The sequence below is a fragment of the Musa acuminata genome, chromosome BXJ3-1, assembly GCF_036884655.1.
Source record: "Musa acuminata AAA Group cultivar baxijiao chromosome BXJ3-1, Cavendish_Baxijiao_AAA, whole genome shotgun sequence".
NCBI lineage: Eukaryota > Viridiplantae > Streptophyta > Magnoliopsida > Zingiberales > Musaceae > Musa > Musa acuminata.
The window spans coordinates 37,267,947-37,282,560 of NC_088349.1; the positions used below are offsets into that span (position 1 = coordinate 37,267,947).

Here is a 14,614-nt window from a genome sequence, read left to right on the forward strand (position 1 = left end):
CAGGGGAATCCAATCCATTGGACCTGTCTGTCCTCAGTTACCATGTACCTATAGTCCCTCATCCATCTAATATCCCAGAGACCGTATATTGAACATGGTGCTGTCAGACCCATACGGTTTCTACTCGAGTCTCGCTCTAATCGGATTCTCCCGGAGAACTCTTTCTCTCTCAACCCGAATGACCCTGGCCAGGGATTTGTCTGAGCAAGAACACATGGGATATTCCTCTCATGATACCGAGAGTGGATGATCCTCTATCGACACTCAATAGCCCTCGTAAGGTCGACTACCACTCCCAATGACCAGCTGTACTAGATCTGGGAACAGCCAAACCTATAAGTCTGGTATCAAAGAGTGGAGCACTCATACAGGACATCCTTGGTGTCTCAAGTCTAAGAACCAGATACACCACTAGGACTACAGAATCGTTGTCTGACAATAAGGCATCATCAACCATCCAGCATTCCGTAAGCGGATCAATCAGTGAACTCATTCTCCAATGAGCACCTGTACTGTATCCCTAGTGTCCCTACACGAGCAGCTATGAGACCAGCTGCATCCATCATATGGACGGGTATACAGCACACCAGTCTATCCGGTTATCACGATGTCCCTCTCGATTAACCTATGACCAGGATTATTTAGGATATGTGTTTAAAGGTGAATCGATCTCATTATCGTGATCTCATCACGATCCGATTCCCATTGCACAAATCCAAGGACATCACAATATATATGCATTTATGCAATAGTTATAAAGTGATATACGCCAAAATATAATAAGCAAAAAGATTCCGTATCAAGTCACACGTGCCATCACTCACGTGATTGGCTTGCTGGGCACTTATGACTAGCAATCTCCCACTTGACCTAAAGCCAATCACCTATGTGTCTGATCCCCATCAGACCCCTGTGACGCTCAAAGACAATCTGAGACAATGGCTTTGTTAGTGGATCTGCAATGTTATCTTCGGATGGAACTCTTTCCACTGCTACATCTCCTCGGGTCACGATCTCTCTGATAAGGTGGAACCTCCTCAGAACATGCTTAGATTTCTGATGAGACCTAGGTTCCTTCGCTTGAGCAATTGCCCCGTTGTTGTCGCAATATAGGGAAATCGGCTCCTCACTATCCGGCACGACTCCCAAATCTGTGATGAACTTCTTCAACCAGACTCCCTCCTTTGCTGCATCTGATGCAGCAATGTACTCCACCTCTGTTGTCAAGTCAGCAGTGGTATCTTGCTTGGAACTCTTCCAGCACACTGCTCCTCCATTCAAGGTGTACACATACCCTGAATTCGACTTGCTATCATCGACATCAGACTGAAACCTTGAGTCAGTGTAGCCTTCAACCTTAAGGCTATTACCTCCATATACTAGTAAAAGATCCTTAGTCCTTCTCAAGTACTTAAGGATACACTTTACTGCTTTCCAGTGCTCCAAGCCTGGATCCGCCTGATACCTGCTCGTGACACTCAAAGCATGCGCTATATCAGGCCTAGTACATAGCATGGCATACATGATAGACCCTATTGCTGAGGCATAAGGTATCATATCCATGTTCGCCCTTTCTTCTGGAGTCTTAGGGGACATACTCGTAGAAAGCGATATCCCATGTCTCATCGGTATGAGACCTCTTTTGGAATTTTCCATGCCAAACCTTTTGATAATAGTTTCTATGTACCTGGACTGGGACAAGCCAAGCATCCTTTTGGATCTATCTCTATAGATTCTAATCCCCAAGATATAAGATGCTTCTCCTAAGTCCTTCATGGAGAAGTGTCTAGATAACCAAGCCTTTATTGTGGATAGCATTCATATGTCATTCCCAATGATGAGGATGTCATCCACATATAACACCAAAAAGCTAATAGTGCTCCCACTTACCTTTCTGTATACACAAGGCTCATCTTCGTTCTTAACGAAGTCATAAGATCTGATTGCCTCATCAAATCTTATGTTCCAACTTCGGGAAGCTTGCTTTAGTCCATAAATGGATCTAAGCAACCTACACACCTTATCTGGGCAGTTCTTGGACACGAATCCCTCAGGTTGCATCATATACACCTCCTCCTCCAGGTTCCCGTTGAGGAATGCGGTTTTCACATCCATCTGCCAGATCTCATAATCATAGTGTGCTGCAATAGCCAATAGAATTCTGATGGATTTTAGCATTGCTACGGGTGAGAAAGTTTCGTCGTAGTCAACACCTTGCCTTTGACGATACCCCTTAGCCACTAGCCTTGCTTTATAGGTCTCTACCTTTCCATCTACTTCGATCTTTTTCTCAAAGATCCACTTGCAACCGATGGGTACAATACCTTCGGGTGCATCAACTAGGTTCCAAACCTTATTGGAGTACATAGAATCCATCTCAGAATTCATGGCTTCTTTCCACTTCCCGGAGTCTATACTCATAATAGGCTCCTCGTAGGTCTGAGGATCAATATCCTCTACATCCTCTGCTCTAATATGTCCCACATATCTCTCAGGAGGATGGGATACTCTATCAGACCTACGTAAAGTTGAAACTTGTGTATTAGATACCTGAACAGACTCGGGCTGTAGAGTGGTGCTTGAGCTTGGTTCTCCAACCTCGCTCAATTCTATCATTCTCCCACTGTCTCCGTCAAGAATGTGTTCCTTCTCAAGGAACACTGCTCTCTTAGCTACAAAGACCTTTTGGTCCTCGAGATGATAGAAGTAATACCCACAAGTTTCCTTGGGGTATCCCACAAATTTACATCGCCCTGTCCTTGATTCTAACTTATCGGGGTTGTGTCTTTTAACATGGGCAGAGCAGCCCCAAATCTTAACTACTTTAAGATCAGGCTTCTTCCCTTTCCATATCTCATATGGTGTAGACACCACCGACTTAGTTGGAACTCTGTTCAGAAGGTAAGCTGCGGTTTCTAGGGCATATCCCCAGAATGAGATGGGTAGGTCAGCGAAACTCATCATGGACCGTACCATATCTAATAATGTACGATTTCTCCTTTCAGAGACACCATTGAGCTGAGGTGTATAAGGAGGTGTCCATTGGGATAATATCCCATGGTCCTTGAGGAAGTGAGTAAACTCTGTACTTAAGTACTCACCTCCTCGATCTGATCGAAGAGTTTTGATACTCTTTCCAGTCTGGTTCTCCACCTCATTCTTATACTCTCTGAATTTCTCAAAGGCCTCGGACTTGTACTTCATTAAGTACACATATCCATACCTTGAGAAATCATCAGTAAATGTAATGAAGTAGGAGTAACCTCCAATGGCATGAGTTGACATGGGTCCACATACATCACTATGTATGAGTTCCAACAACTCAGTGGCTCTCTCTCCAGTTCCACTAAATGGAGAGTTGGTCAGTTTTCCACGAATGCAAGGCTCACAAGTTGCATATGACACATAGTCGAATGGATATAGATATCCATCATTTAGCAACTTTTGAATCCTTCTTTCATGGATGTGACCTAGCCTACAATGCCACAGGTATGCACTGTTCAACTCATCTCGTTTCCTTTTGGACACATTTATATTCATGATATGTGGAGTGGTGTCTAACATAAATAAACCATTATGCAATGTTCCTTTCGTGATGATCTTATCATCTAATAATATCGAACAACCATTGTTCTCAAAAACAAATTTATATCCACTAACTGTTAAACATGAAATGGAGATAATGTTTTTGATAATAGAAGGAACAAAATAACATGCATCTAATGCAATAAAAGCTCCACTAGGCAGATGTAGGGCGACCTCGCCAACAGCTAATACAGCAACTTTTGCTCCATTACCCATCTTGAGGTCCATCTCGCCTCTCTCTAGTCTCCTAGGCCTTGCCAGAACCTGCAACGAATTACATATATGATAAGCACTACCGGTATCTAATACCCATGTGTTATCATAAGAGTCTGACAAATGGAGACTGATCATGAATGTACCTGAAGCTTCATCAAGCTTTTGTTTCGCCCTTTCTGCAAGGTACTCTTTGCAGTTTCTCTTCCAGTGCCCATCTTTACCACAGTGGAAGCACTGGCCTTTGTCCTTTGTTGGGTCTTTCTTAGCAACCTTTGCTTTACCTTGTTTGCCCTTGCCCTTTCCCTTCTTAAGGGACCTTTCTGTTTTCCTTTTCTTTCTGGTCTCACCAGTGTAGAGAACTGGCTTCTCTTTCTTAATAGTACTCTCTGCCTTCCTCAACATATTGAGGAGCTCTGGGAGAGTCACCTTAAGCTTGTTCATATTAAAGTTCATTATGAACTGTGAAAAGGAATCTGGTAGAGACTGAAGCACAATGTCCACACACAAGTTATCCTCTAGGACCATTCCTAGACCTGTGAGTTTCTCTATCCACTCAATCATCTTTAGGACATGGTTCTGAACCGGTGTCCCCTCAGTCATCCTAGCGCGGAAAAGGCTCTTGGATATCTCATATCGTTGAGTCCTTCCCTGTTCCTCAAACAATTTACGGACATGTAGGAGAATGGATCTGGCATCCATCTTTTTCATGTTGTCTCTGTAACTCTGGAGTCATAGAGCCCAACATATAGCACTGAGCAAGAGTGGAGTCATCAATGTACTTCACGTAGCGAGCGATCTTATCCTCGCTTGCCCCTTCTTCGGGCGTAGGCATCACTGTATCAAGGACGTACACGATTTTCTCCGCTGTGAGAACAATTCTCAAGTTACGGAGCCAATCCGTATAATTTGGACCAGTGAGGCGGTTGACATCAAGTATGCCACGTAAGGGATTTGAAAGCGACATTTTCTGAAAATAAAGATGTAGCAAAAATGAATAACATGCAGATTTTGCAAGAAATAAACTATCAAGATATGGACTTCTATCTTAATATGCTCCCACTATTTTACTAACGAGTCACGCGACACCCTCAGCACGTGAAACGGAAGTCTCCGGCAGACTTCTAGTGGGGATCAGGATCCAATCAGCGTCTTAGTGTAACCTCGAGGGACTCGACCAATCACACTAAGCCTAAAAGGTAGACAACTCTTGCCGATCACAACTCCTTGTGATTCCCGTCCTGTTCGGCCTCCGAATCACCATGGCCTCGAGGGACTCGACCAACCATGATGCTCGGTTAAGTCAACACCTTCGTTACAAGATGAGTCTGATTTGATGATATACCCTCGAGGGACTCAACCAAGCATATCATGCCCTCAGGTCACCGGTGACATCTCTATGTCGTAAGCAAGATAGCGAATCGCGATATAGGTGAGTCTCGAGGGACTCGACCAACTCAACCTACACCGGGATTCGGTTCCTACTCATAACGATGGAAGGCCACGTGGGTCAATCTAATTGCCTCACGTTTACCGACTTAATATTATCGAGAGATGTTTCTATGATTTGGTCTCCTAATATGACATGTCACACATATACATATTTAATATATATCTACATCGCATGCAAATATATATACATATCTAGTATGTGTATAAGCAATCACACCAGATGATCATGGACCACAACCTAATATGATTAGGCCCGAGCCAGTAGGCCTAATCACTCACATCAAGATCTATGTGTGCAACGGTGCATCTCCATGCCTTGTGATCGTCCATCTCGTCCTCGTCGGTTCCGTCGACATCTTGATGCATCTCCATGCATCACGATCGTCCGTCTCGTGGGTCCCGCTATGGCTTCCACGCTCCCGCTGCGCCTCCTCATGTGATTACAACTTAATCATAGGCACGCAGGCCCGACAATAAACGAGAAATATAATGGAGGTTCGCAGACCTCAATAATAATAATCACAAGTACACACATCACACGGTCCATGATCATCCGTCCACTCATCATACATCACATGTATAAATAATCATCATCATGTAGGACTACTAGATAATAATAAAAATAATAATCAACTAAACCTTTTAATTAATTAATATTTTCTGAAATAAGGGATATATAGGGAATTTCTCAATTCCTAAGGGTATTTTCGTAATTTGGACAAAAGACAGAAACTGGAATTTCTCAAATTCCGAGGGGGCAAAACTATCTTTTTGCCCAGAAAACCCTAATGCCCTTCTCCCCTTTGCTGCTGCGCCGCCGCCGCCGCCACCCTACTGGCGGCGGCCTGTGCGGCGAGGGCGAGGGCACTGCCCTCGCCTGCAGGTGGCACGCCCGCTGGGGTCGCTGCCGCTGCAGGTGGGCGCCCCCGCGGACGCAACCGCCTCCGCGGGCGGTTCTGCCCGCGAGTCAGCGCCCGCAGGTGGTGCTGTCTCGCTGGCGGCCGCCCCTGCGGGGTTTTTGCCCGTGGGAGCAGCGGTCACAGGCGCCGCTGCCCTGCGGTGCCTCAGCCCGCGCAGCTGCCCCGCGGCGCCTCTGCCCGCGGGCTCAGTGGCCGCAGGCGCTTCTACCGAGCGGGCTCCCAGCCCCGCCGACCGCAAGCCTGCTGCAAGCAGACCGCCGGCCGGTTGCTGCAGGCACAGCGCTTGCGCATGCGCCGGCGCTGTGCTGCCTGGCTGCGGCTGCGGCTGGTTGCAGGCATGCAGATCGAGGGCAGCAACTGTTGCTGCCCTTCCTTGCTTTTGCGTCAACGATTTTGACGTCAATATTCTTCCTAAACACAACACACGCAGTTCAAAAACCAATCATTCGCACGAACAACCTGGCTCTGATACCACTGTTGGGAAATCATAGGGGGGCGACATCATATGCGCAGCGGAAGAACAAGAAAACAAAAATCCCCGATTCCCAAAAAGATGTTCATCGTCGTGCGAAGATTGGTGCGCAAAATCCGCAAAAACACAAAACTGCGTATAGAGATTGTGTTACCTAGGGAGATCGTATATCCCTGTTTCCTTGCAGATCCTTAGGAGAGGGTGAAGGAGGTCAAGCGTCCTCCTCTCTAGCGGTGATCCACACAGCAGGGTTGTGACGACGCTCCTCAAAACTCCAGGCCTACTCTGAGGTGGAGAGGGAGAGGAGAATAGGAAGGGCAAGCAAAGACTCTAGCCTATGAGGCTGTGAATCCCTCCTATTTATAGAGATCCCGTGTCAAAACCCTAATGGGTCCTTTCCCTAGTGGGTATTGGATCTGCATCCAATAAGACAAGGGCTCCGTCGGATATCTCATATCCGAACCTCTACTCATCGCAATGCCTACCATATGTGTGTGACCCTCTAGGCCCAATATCGAGCTGGCCGTGAGTCATACCTATCAGAACTCCTTCTAACTAAGTGAATTATTATCTCTGTAATAATTCACTCGACTCATCGACTACGGAAGTACTAGGCCACTACGCCGTAGTCCCTAGACGATACAGGGGAATCCAATCCATTGGACCTGTCTGTCCTCAGTTACCATGTACCTATAGTCCCTCATCCATCTAATATCCTAGAGACCGTATATCGAGCATGGTGCTGTCAGACCCATACGGTTTCTACTCGAGTCTCGCTCTAATCGGATTCTCCCGGAGAACTCTTTCTCTCTCAACCCGAATGACCCTGGCCAGGGATTTGTCTGAGCAAGAACACATGGGATATTCCTCTCATGATACTGAGAGTGGATGATCCTCTATCGACACTCAATAGCCCTCGTAAGGTCGACTACCACTCCCAATGACCAGCTGTACTAGATCTGGGAACAGCCAAACCTATAAGTCTGGTATCAAAGAGTGGAGCACTCATACAGGACATCCTTGGTGTCTCAAGTCTAAGAACCAGATACACCACTAGGACTACGGAATCATTGTCTGACAATAAGGCATCATCAACCATCCAGCATTCCGTAAGCGGATCAATCAGTGAACTCATTCTCCAATGAGCACCTGTACTGTATCCCTAGTGTCCCTACACGAGCAGCTATGAGACCAGCTGCATCCATCATATGGACGGGTATACAGCACACCAGTCTATCCGGTTATCACGATGTCCCTCTCGAGTAACCTATGACCGGGATTATTTAGGATATGTGTTTAAAGGTGAATCGATCTCATTATCGTGATCTCATCACGATCCGATTCCCATTGCACAAATCCAAGGACATCACAATATATATGCATTTATACAATAGTTATAAAGTGATATATGCCAAAATATAATAAGCAAAAAGATTCTGTATCAAGTCACACGTGCCATCACTCACATGATTGGCTTGCTGGGCACTTATGACTAGCAATCTCCCACTTGACCTAAAGCCAATCACCTATGTGTCTGATCCCCATCAGACCCCTGTGACGCTCAAAGACAATCTGAGACAATGGCTTTGTTAGTGGATCTGCAATGTTATCTTCGGATGGAACTCTTTCCACTGCTACATCTCCTCGGGTCACGATCTCTCTGATAAGGTGGAACCTCCTCAGAACATGCTTAGATTTCTGATGAGACCTAGGTTCCTTCGCTTGAGCAATTGCCCCGTTGTTGTCGCAATATAGGGAAATCGGCTCCTCACTATCCGGCACGACTCCCAAATCTGTGATGAACTTCTTCAACCAGACTCCCTCCTTTGCTGCATCTGATGCAGCAATGTACTCCGACTCTGTGGTCGAGTCAGCAGTGGTATCTTGCTTGGAACTCTTCCAGCACACTGCTCCTCCATTCAAGGTGTACACATACCCTGAATTCGACTTGCTATCATCGACATCAGACTGAAAACTTGAGTCAGTGTAGCCTTCAACCTTAAGGCTATTACCTCCATATACTAGTAAAAGATCCTTAGTCCTTCTCAAGTACTTAAGGATACACTTTACTGCTTTCCAGTGCTCCAAGCCTGGATCCGCCTGATACCTGCTCGTGACACTCAGAGCATGCGCTATATCAGGCCTAGTACATAGCATGGCATACATGATAGACCCTATTGCTGAGGCATAAGGTATCATATCCATGTTTGCCCTTTCTTCTAGAGTCTTTGGGGACATACTCGTAGAAAGCGATATCCCATGTCTCATCGGTATGAGACCTCTTTTGGAATTTTCCATGCCAAACCTTTTGACAATAGTTTCTATGTACCTGGACTGGGACAAGCCAAGCATCCTTTTGGATCTATCTCTATAGATTCTAATCCCCAAGATATAAGATGCTTCTCCTAAGTCCTTCATGGAGAAGTGTCTAGATAACCAAGCCTTTATTGTGGATAGCATTCCTATGTCATTCCCAATGATGAGGATGTCATCCACATATAACACCAAAAAGCTAATAGCGCTCCCACTTACCTTTCTGTATACACAAGGCTCATCTTCGTTCTTAACGAAGTCATAAGATCTGATTGCCTCATCAAATCTTATGTTCCAACTTCGGGAAGCTTGCTTTAGTCCATAAATGGATCTAAGCAACCTACACACCTTATCTGGGCAGTTCTTGGACACGAATCCCTCAGGTTGCATCATATACTCCTCCTCCTCCAGGTTCCCGTTGAGGAATGTGGTTTTCACATCCATCTGCCAGATCTCATAATCATAGTGTGCTGCAATAGCCAATAGAATTCTGATGGATTTTAGCATTGCTACGGGTGAGAAAGTTTCGTCGTAGTCAACACCTTGCCTTTGACGATACCCCTTAGCCACTAGCCTTGCTTTATAGGTCTCTACCTTTCCATCTACTCCGATCTTTTTCTTAAAGATCCACTTGCAACCGATGGGAACAATACCTTCGGGTGCATCAACTAGGTTCCAAACCTTATTGGAGTACATAGAATCCATCTCAGAATTCATGGCTTCTTTCCACTTCCCGGAGTCTATACTCATAATAGCCTCCTCGTAGGTCTGAGGATCAATATCCTCTACATCCTCTGCTCTAATATGTCCCACATATCTCTCAGGAGGATGGGATACTCTATCAGACCTGCGTAAAGTTGAAACTTGTGTATTAGATACCTGAACAGACTCGGGCTGTAGAGTGGTGCTTGAGCTTGGTTCTCCAACCTCGCTCAATTCTATCATTCTCCCACTGTCTCCGTCAAGAATGTGTTCCTTCTCAAGGAACACTGCTCTCTTAGCTATAAAGACCTTTTGGTCCTCGAGATGATAGAAGTAATACCCACAAGTTTCCTTGGGGTATCCCACAAATTTACATCGCCCTGTCCTTGATTCTAACTTATCGGGGTTGTGTCTTTTAACATGGGCAGAGCAGCCCCAAATCTTAACTACTTTAAGATCAGGCTTCTTCACTTTCCATATCTCATATGGTGTAGACACCACCGACTTAGTTGGAACTCTGTTCAGAAGGTAAGCTGCGGTTTCTAGGGCATATCCCCAGAATGAGATGGGTAGGTCAGCGAAACTCATCATGGACCGTACCATATCTAATAATGTACGATTTCTCCTTTCAGAGACACCATTGAGCTGAGGTATATAAGGAGGTGTCCATTGGGATAATATCCCATGGTCCTTGAGGAAGTGAGTAAACTCTGTACTTAAGTACTCACCTCCTCGATCTGATCGAAGAGTTTTGATACTCTTTCCAGTCTGGTTCTCCACCTCATTCTTATACTCTCTGAATTTCTCAAAGGCCTCGGACTTGTACTTCATTAAGTACACATATCCATACCTTGAGAAATCATCAGTAAATGTAATGAAGTAGGAGTAACCTCCAATGGCATGAGTTGACATGGGTCCACATACATCACTATGTATGAGTTCCAACAACTCAGTGGCTCTCTCTCCAGTTCCACTAAATGGAGAGTTGGTCAGTTTTCCACGAATGCAAGGATCACAAGTTGCATATGACACATAGTCGAATGGATCTAGATATCCATCATTTAGCAACTTTTGAATCCTTCTTTCATGGATGTGACCTAGCCTACTATGCCACAGGTATGCACTGTTCAACTCATCTCGTTTCCTTTTGGACACATTTATATTCATGATATGTGGAGTGGTGTCTAACATAAATAAACCATTATGCAATGTTCCTTTCGTGATGATCTTATCATCTAATAATATCGAACAACCATTGTTCTCAAAAATAAATTTATATCCACTAACTGTTAAACATGAAATGGAGATAATGTTTTTGATAATAGAAGGAACAAAATAACATGCATCTAATGCAATAAAAGCTCCACTAGGTAGATGTAGGGCGACCTCGCCAACAGTTAATACAGCAACTTTTGCTCCATTACCCATCTTGAGGTCCATCTCGCCTCTCTCTAGTCTCCTAGGCCTTGCCAGAACCTGCAACGAATTACATATATGATAAGCACTACCGGTATCTAATACCCATGTGTTATCATAAGAGTCTGACAAATGGAGACTGATCATGAATGTACCTGAAGCTTCATCAAGCTTTTGTTTCGCCCTTTCTGCAAGGTACTCTTTGCAGTTTCTCTTCCAGTGCCCATCTTTACCACAGTGGAAGCACTGGCCTTTGTCCTTTGTTGGGTCTTTCTTAGCAACCTTTGCTTTACCTTGTTCGCCCTTGCCCTTTCCCTTCTTAAGGGACCTTTCTGCTTTCCTTTTCTTTCTGGTCTCACCAGTGTAGAGAACTGGCTTCTCTTTCTTAATAGTACTCTCTGCCTCCCTCAACATATTGAGGAGCTCTGGGAGAGTCACCTCAAGCTTGTTTATATTAAAATTCATTATGAACTGTGAAAAGGAATCTGGTAGGGACTGAAGCACAATGTCCACACACAAGTTATCCTCTAGGACCATTCCTAGACCTGTGAGTTTCTCTATCCACTCAATCATCTTTAGGACATGGTTCTGAACCGGTGTCCCCTCAGTCATCCTAGCGCGGAAAAGGCTCTTGGATATCTCATATCGTTGAGTCCTTCCCTGTTCCTCAAACAATTTGCGGATATGTAGGAGAATGGATCTGGCATCCATCTTTTCATGTTGTCTCTGTAACTCTGGAGTCATAGAGCCCAACATATAGCACTGAGCAAGAGTGGAGTCATCAATGTACTTCACGTAGCGAGCGATCTCATCCTCGCTTGCCCCTTCTTCGGGCGTAGGCATCACTGTATCAAGGACGTACACGATTTTCTCCGCTGTGAGAACAATTCTCAAGTTACGGAGCCAATCCGTATAATTTGGACCAGTGAGGTGGTTGACATCAAGTATGCCACGTAAGGGATTTGAAAGCGACATTTTCTGAAAATAAAGATGTAGCAAAAATGAATAACATGCAGATTTTGCAAGAAATAAACTATCAAGATATGGACTTCTATCTTAATATGCTCCCACTATTTTACTAACGAGTCACGCGACACCCTCAGCACGTGAAACGGAAGTCTCCGGCAGACTTCTAGTGGGGATCAGGATCCAATCAGCGTCTTAGTGTAACCTCGAGGGACTCGACCAATCACACTAAGCCTAAAAGGTAGACAACTCTTGCCGATCACAACTCCTTGTGATTCCCGTCCTGTTCGGCCTCCGAATCACCATGGCCTCGAGGGACTCGACCAACCATGATGCTCGGTTAAGTCAACACCTTCGTTACAAGATGAGTCTGATTTGATGATATACCCTCGAGGGACTCGACCAAGCATATCATGCCCTCAGGTCACCGGTGACATCTCTATGTCGTAAGCAAGATAGCGAATCGCGATATAGGTGAGTCTCGAGGGACTCGACCAACTCAACCTACACCGGGATTCGGTTCCTACTCATAACGATGGAAGGCCACGTGGGTCAATCTAATTGCCTCACGTTTACCGACTTAATATTATCGAGAGATGTTTCTATGATTTGGTCTCCTAATATGACATGTCACACATATACATATTTAATATATATCTACATCGCATGCAAATATATATACATATCTAGTATGTGTATAAGCAATCACACCAGATGATCATGGACCACAACCTAATATGATTAGGCCCGAGCCAGTAGGCCTAATCACTCACATCAAGATCTATGTGTGCAACGGTGCATCTCCATGCCTTGTGATCGTCCATCTCGTCCTCGTCGGTTCCGTCGACATCTTGATGCATCTCCATGCATCACGATCGTCCGTCTCGTGGGTCCCGCTATGGCTTCCACGCTCCCGCTGCGCCTCCTCATGTGATTACAACTTAATCATAGGCACGCAGGCCCGACAATAAACGAGAAATATAATGGAGGTTCGCAGACCTCAATAATAATAATCACAAGTACACACATCACACGGTCCATGATCATCCGTCCACTCATCATACATCACATGTATAAATAATCATCATCATGTAGGACTACTAGATAATAATAAAAATAATAATCAACTAAACCTTTTAATTAATTAATATTTTCTGAAATAAGGGATATATAGGGAATTTCTCAATTCCTAAGGGTATTTTCGTAATTTGGACAAAAGACAGAAACTGGAATTTCTCAAATTCCGAGGGGGCAAAACTATCTTTTTGCCCAGAAAACCCTAATGCCCTTCTCCCCTTTGCTGCTGCGCCGCCGCCGCCGCCACCCTACTGGCGGCGGCCTGTGCGGCGAGGGCGAGGGCACTGCCCTCGCCTGCAGGTGGCACGCCCGCTGGGGTCGCTGCCGCTGCAGGTGGGCGCCCCCGCGGACGCAGCCGCCTCCGCGGGCGGTTCTGCCCGCGAGTCAGCGCCCGCAGGTGGTGCTGTCTCGCTGGCGGCCGCCCCTGCGGGGTTTTTGCCCGTGGGAGCAGCGGTCACAGGCGCCGTTGCCCTGCGGTGCCTCAGCCCGCGCAGCTGCCCCGCGGCGCCTCTGCCCGCGTGCTCAGTGGCCGCAGGCGCTTCTACCGAGCGGGCTCCCAGCCCCGCCGACCGCAAGCCTGCTGCAAGCAGACCGCCGGCCGGTTGCTGCAGGCACAGCGCTTGCGCATGCGCCGGCGCTGTGCTGCCTGGCTGCGGCTGCGGCTGGTTGCAGGCATGCAGATCGAGGGCAGCAACTGTTGCTGCCCTTCCTTGCTTTTGCGTCAACGATTTTGACGTCAATATTCTTCCTAAACACAACACACGCTGTTCAAAAACCAATCATTCGCACGAACAACCTGGCTCTGATACCACTGTTGGGAAATCATAGGGGGGCGACATCATATGCGCAGCGGAAGAACAAGAAAACAAAAATCCCCGATTCCCAAAAAGATGTTCATCGTCGTGCGAAGATTGGTGCGCAAAATCCGCAAAAACACAAAACTGCGTATAGAGATTGTGTTACCTAGGGAGATCGTATATCCCTGTTTCCTTGCAGATCCTTAGGAGAGGGTGAAGGAGGTCAAGCGTCCTCCTCTCTAGCGGTGATCCACACAGCAGGGTTGTGACGACGCTCCTCAAAACTCCAGGCCTACTCTGAGGTGGAGAGGGAGAGGAGAATAGGAAGGGCAAGCAAAGACTCTAGCCTATGAGGCTGTGAATCCCTCCTATTTATAGAGATCCCGTGTCAAAACCCTAATGGGTCCTTTCCCTAGTGGGTATTGGATCTGCATCCAATAAGACAAGGGCTCCGTCGGATATCTCATATCCGAACCTCTACTCATCGCAATGCCTACCATATGTGTGTGACCCTCTAGGCCCAATATCGAGCTGGCCGTGAGTCATACCTATCAGAACTCCTTCTAACTAAGTGAATTATTATCTCTGTAATAATTCACTCGACTCATCGACTACGGAAGTACTAGGCCACTACGCCGTAGTCCCTAGACGATACAGGGGAATCCAATCCATTGGACCTGTCTGTCCTCAGTTACCATGTA

General features: G+C 46.1%; 2 pseudogenes; both read right to left on the minus strand.

Moving 5' to 3' along the window:
- Positions 1–1,152: 1,152 nt before the first annotated feature.
- On the minus strand, positions 1,153–4,657 carry LOC135629561 (uncharacterized; annotated as a pseudogene).
- Positions 4,658–8,436: 3,779 nt separating this feature from the next.
- On the minus strand, positions 8,437–11,940 carry LOC135629611 (uncharacterized; annotated as a pseudogene).
- Between the last annotated feature and the right edge of the window lie 2,674 nt (positions 11,941–14,614).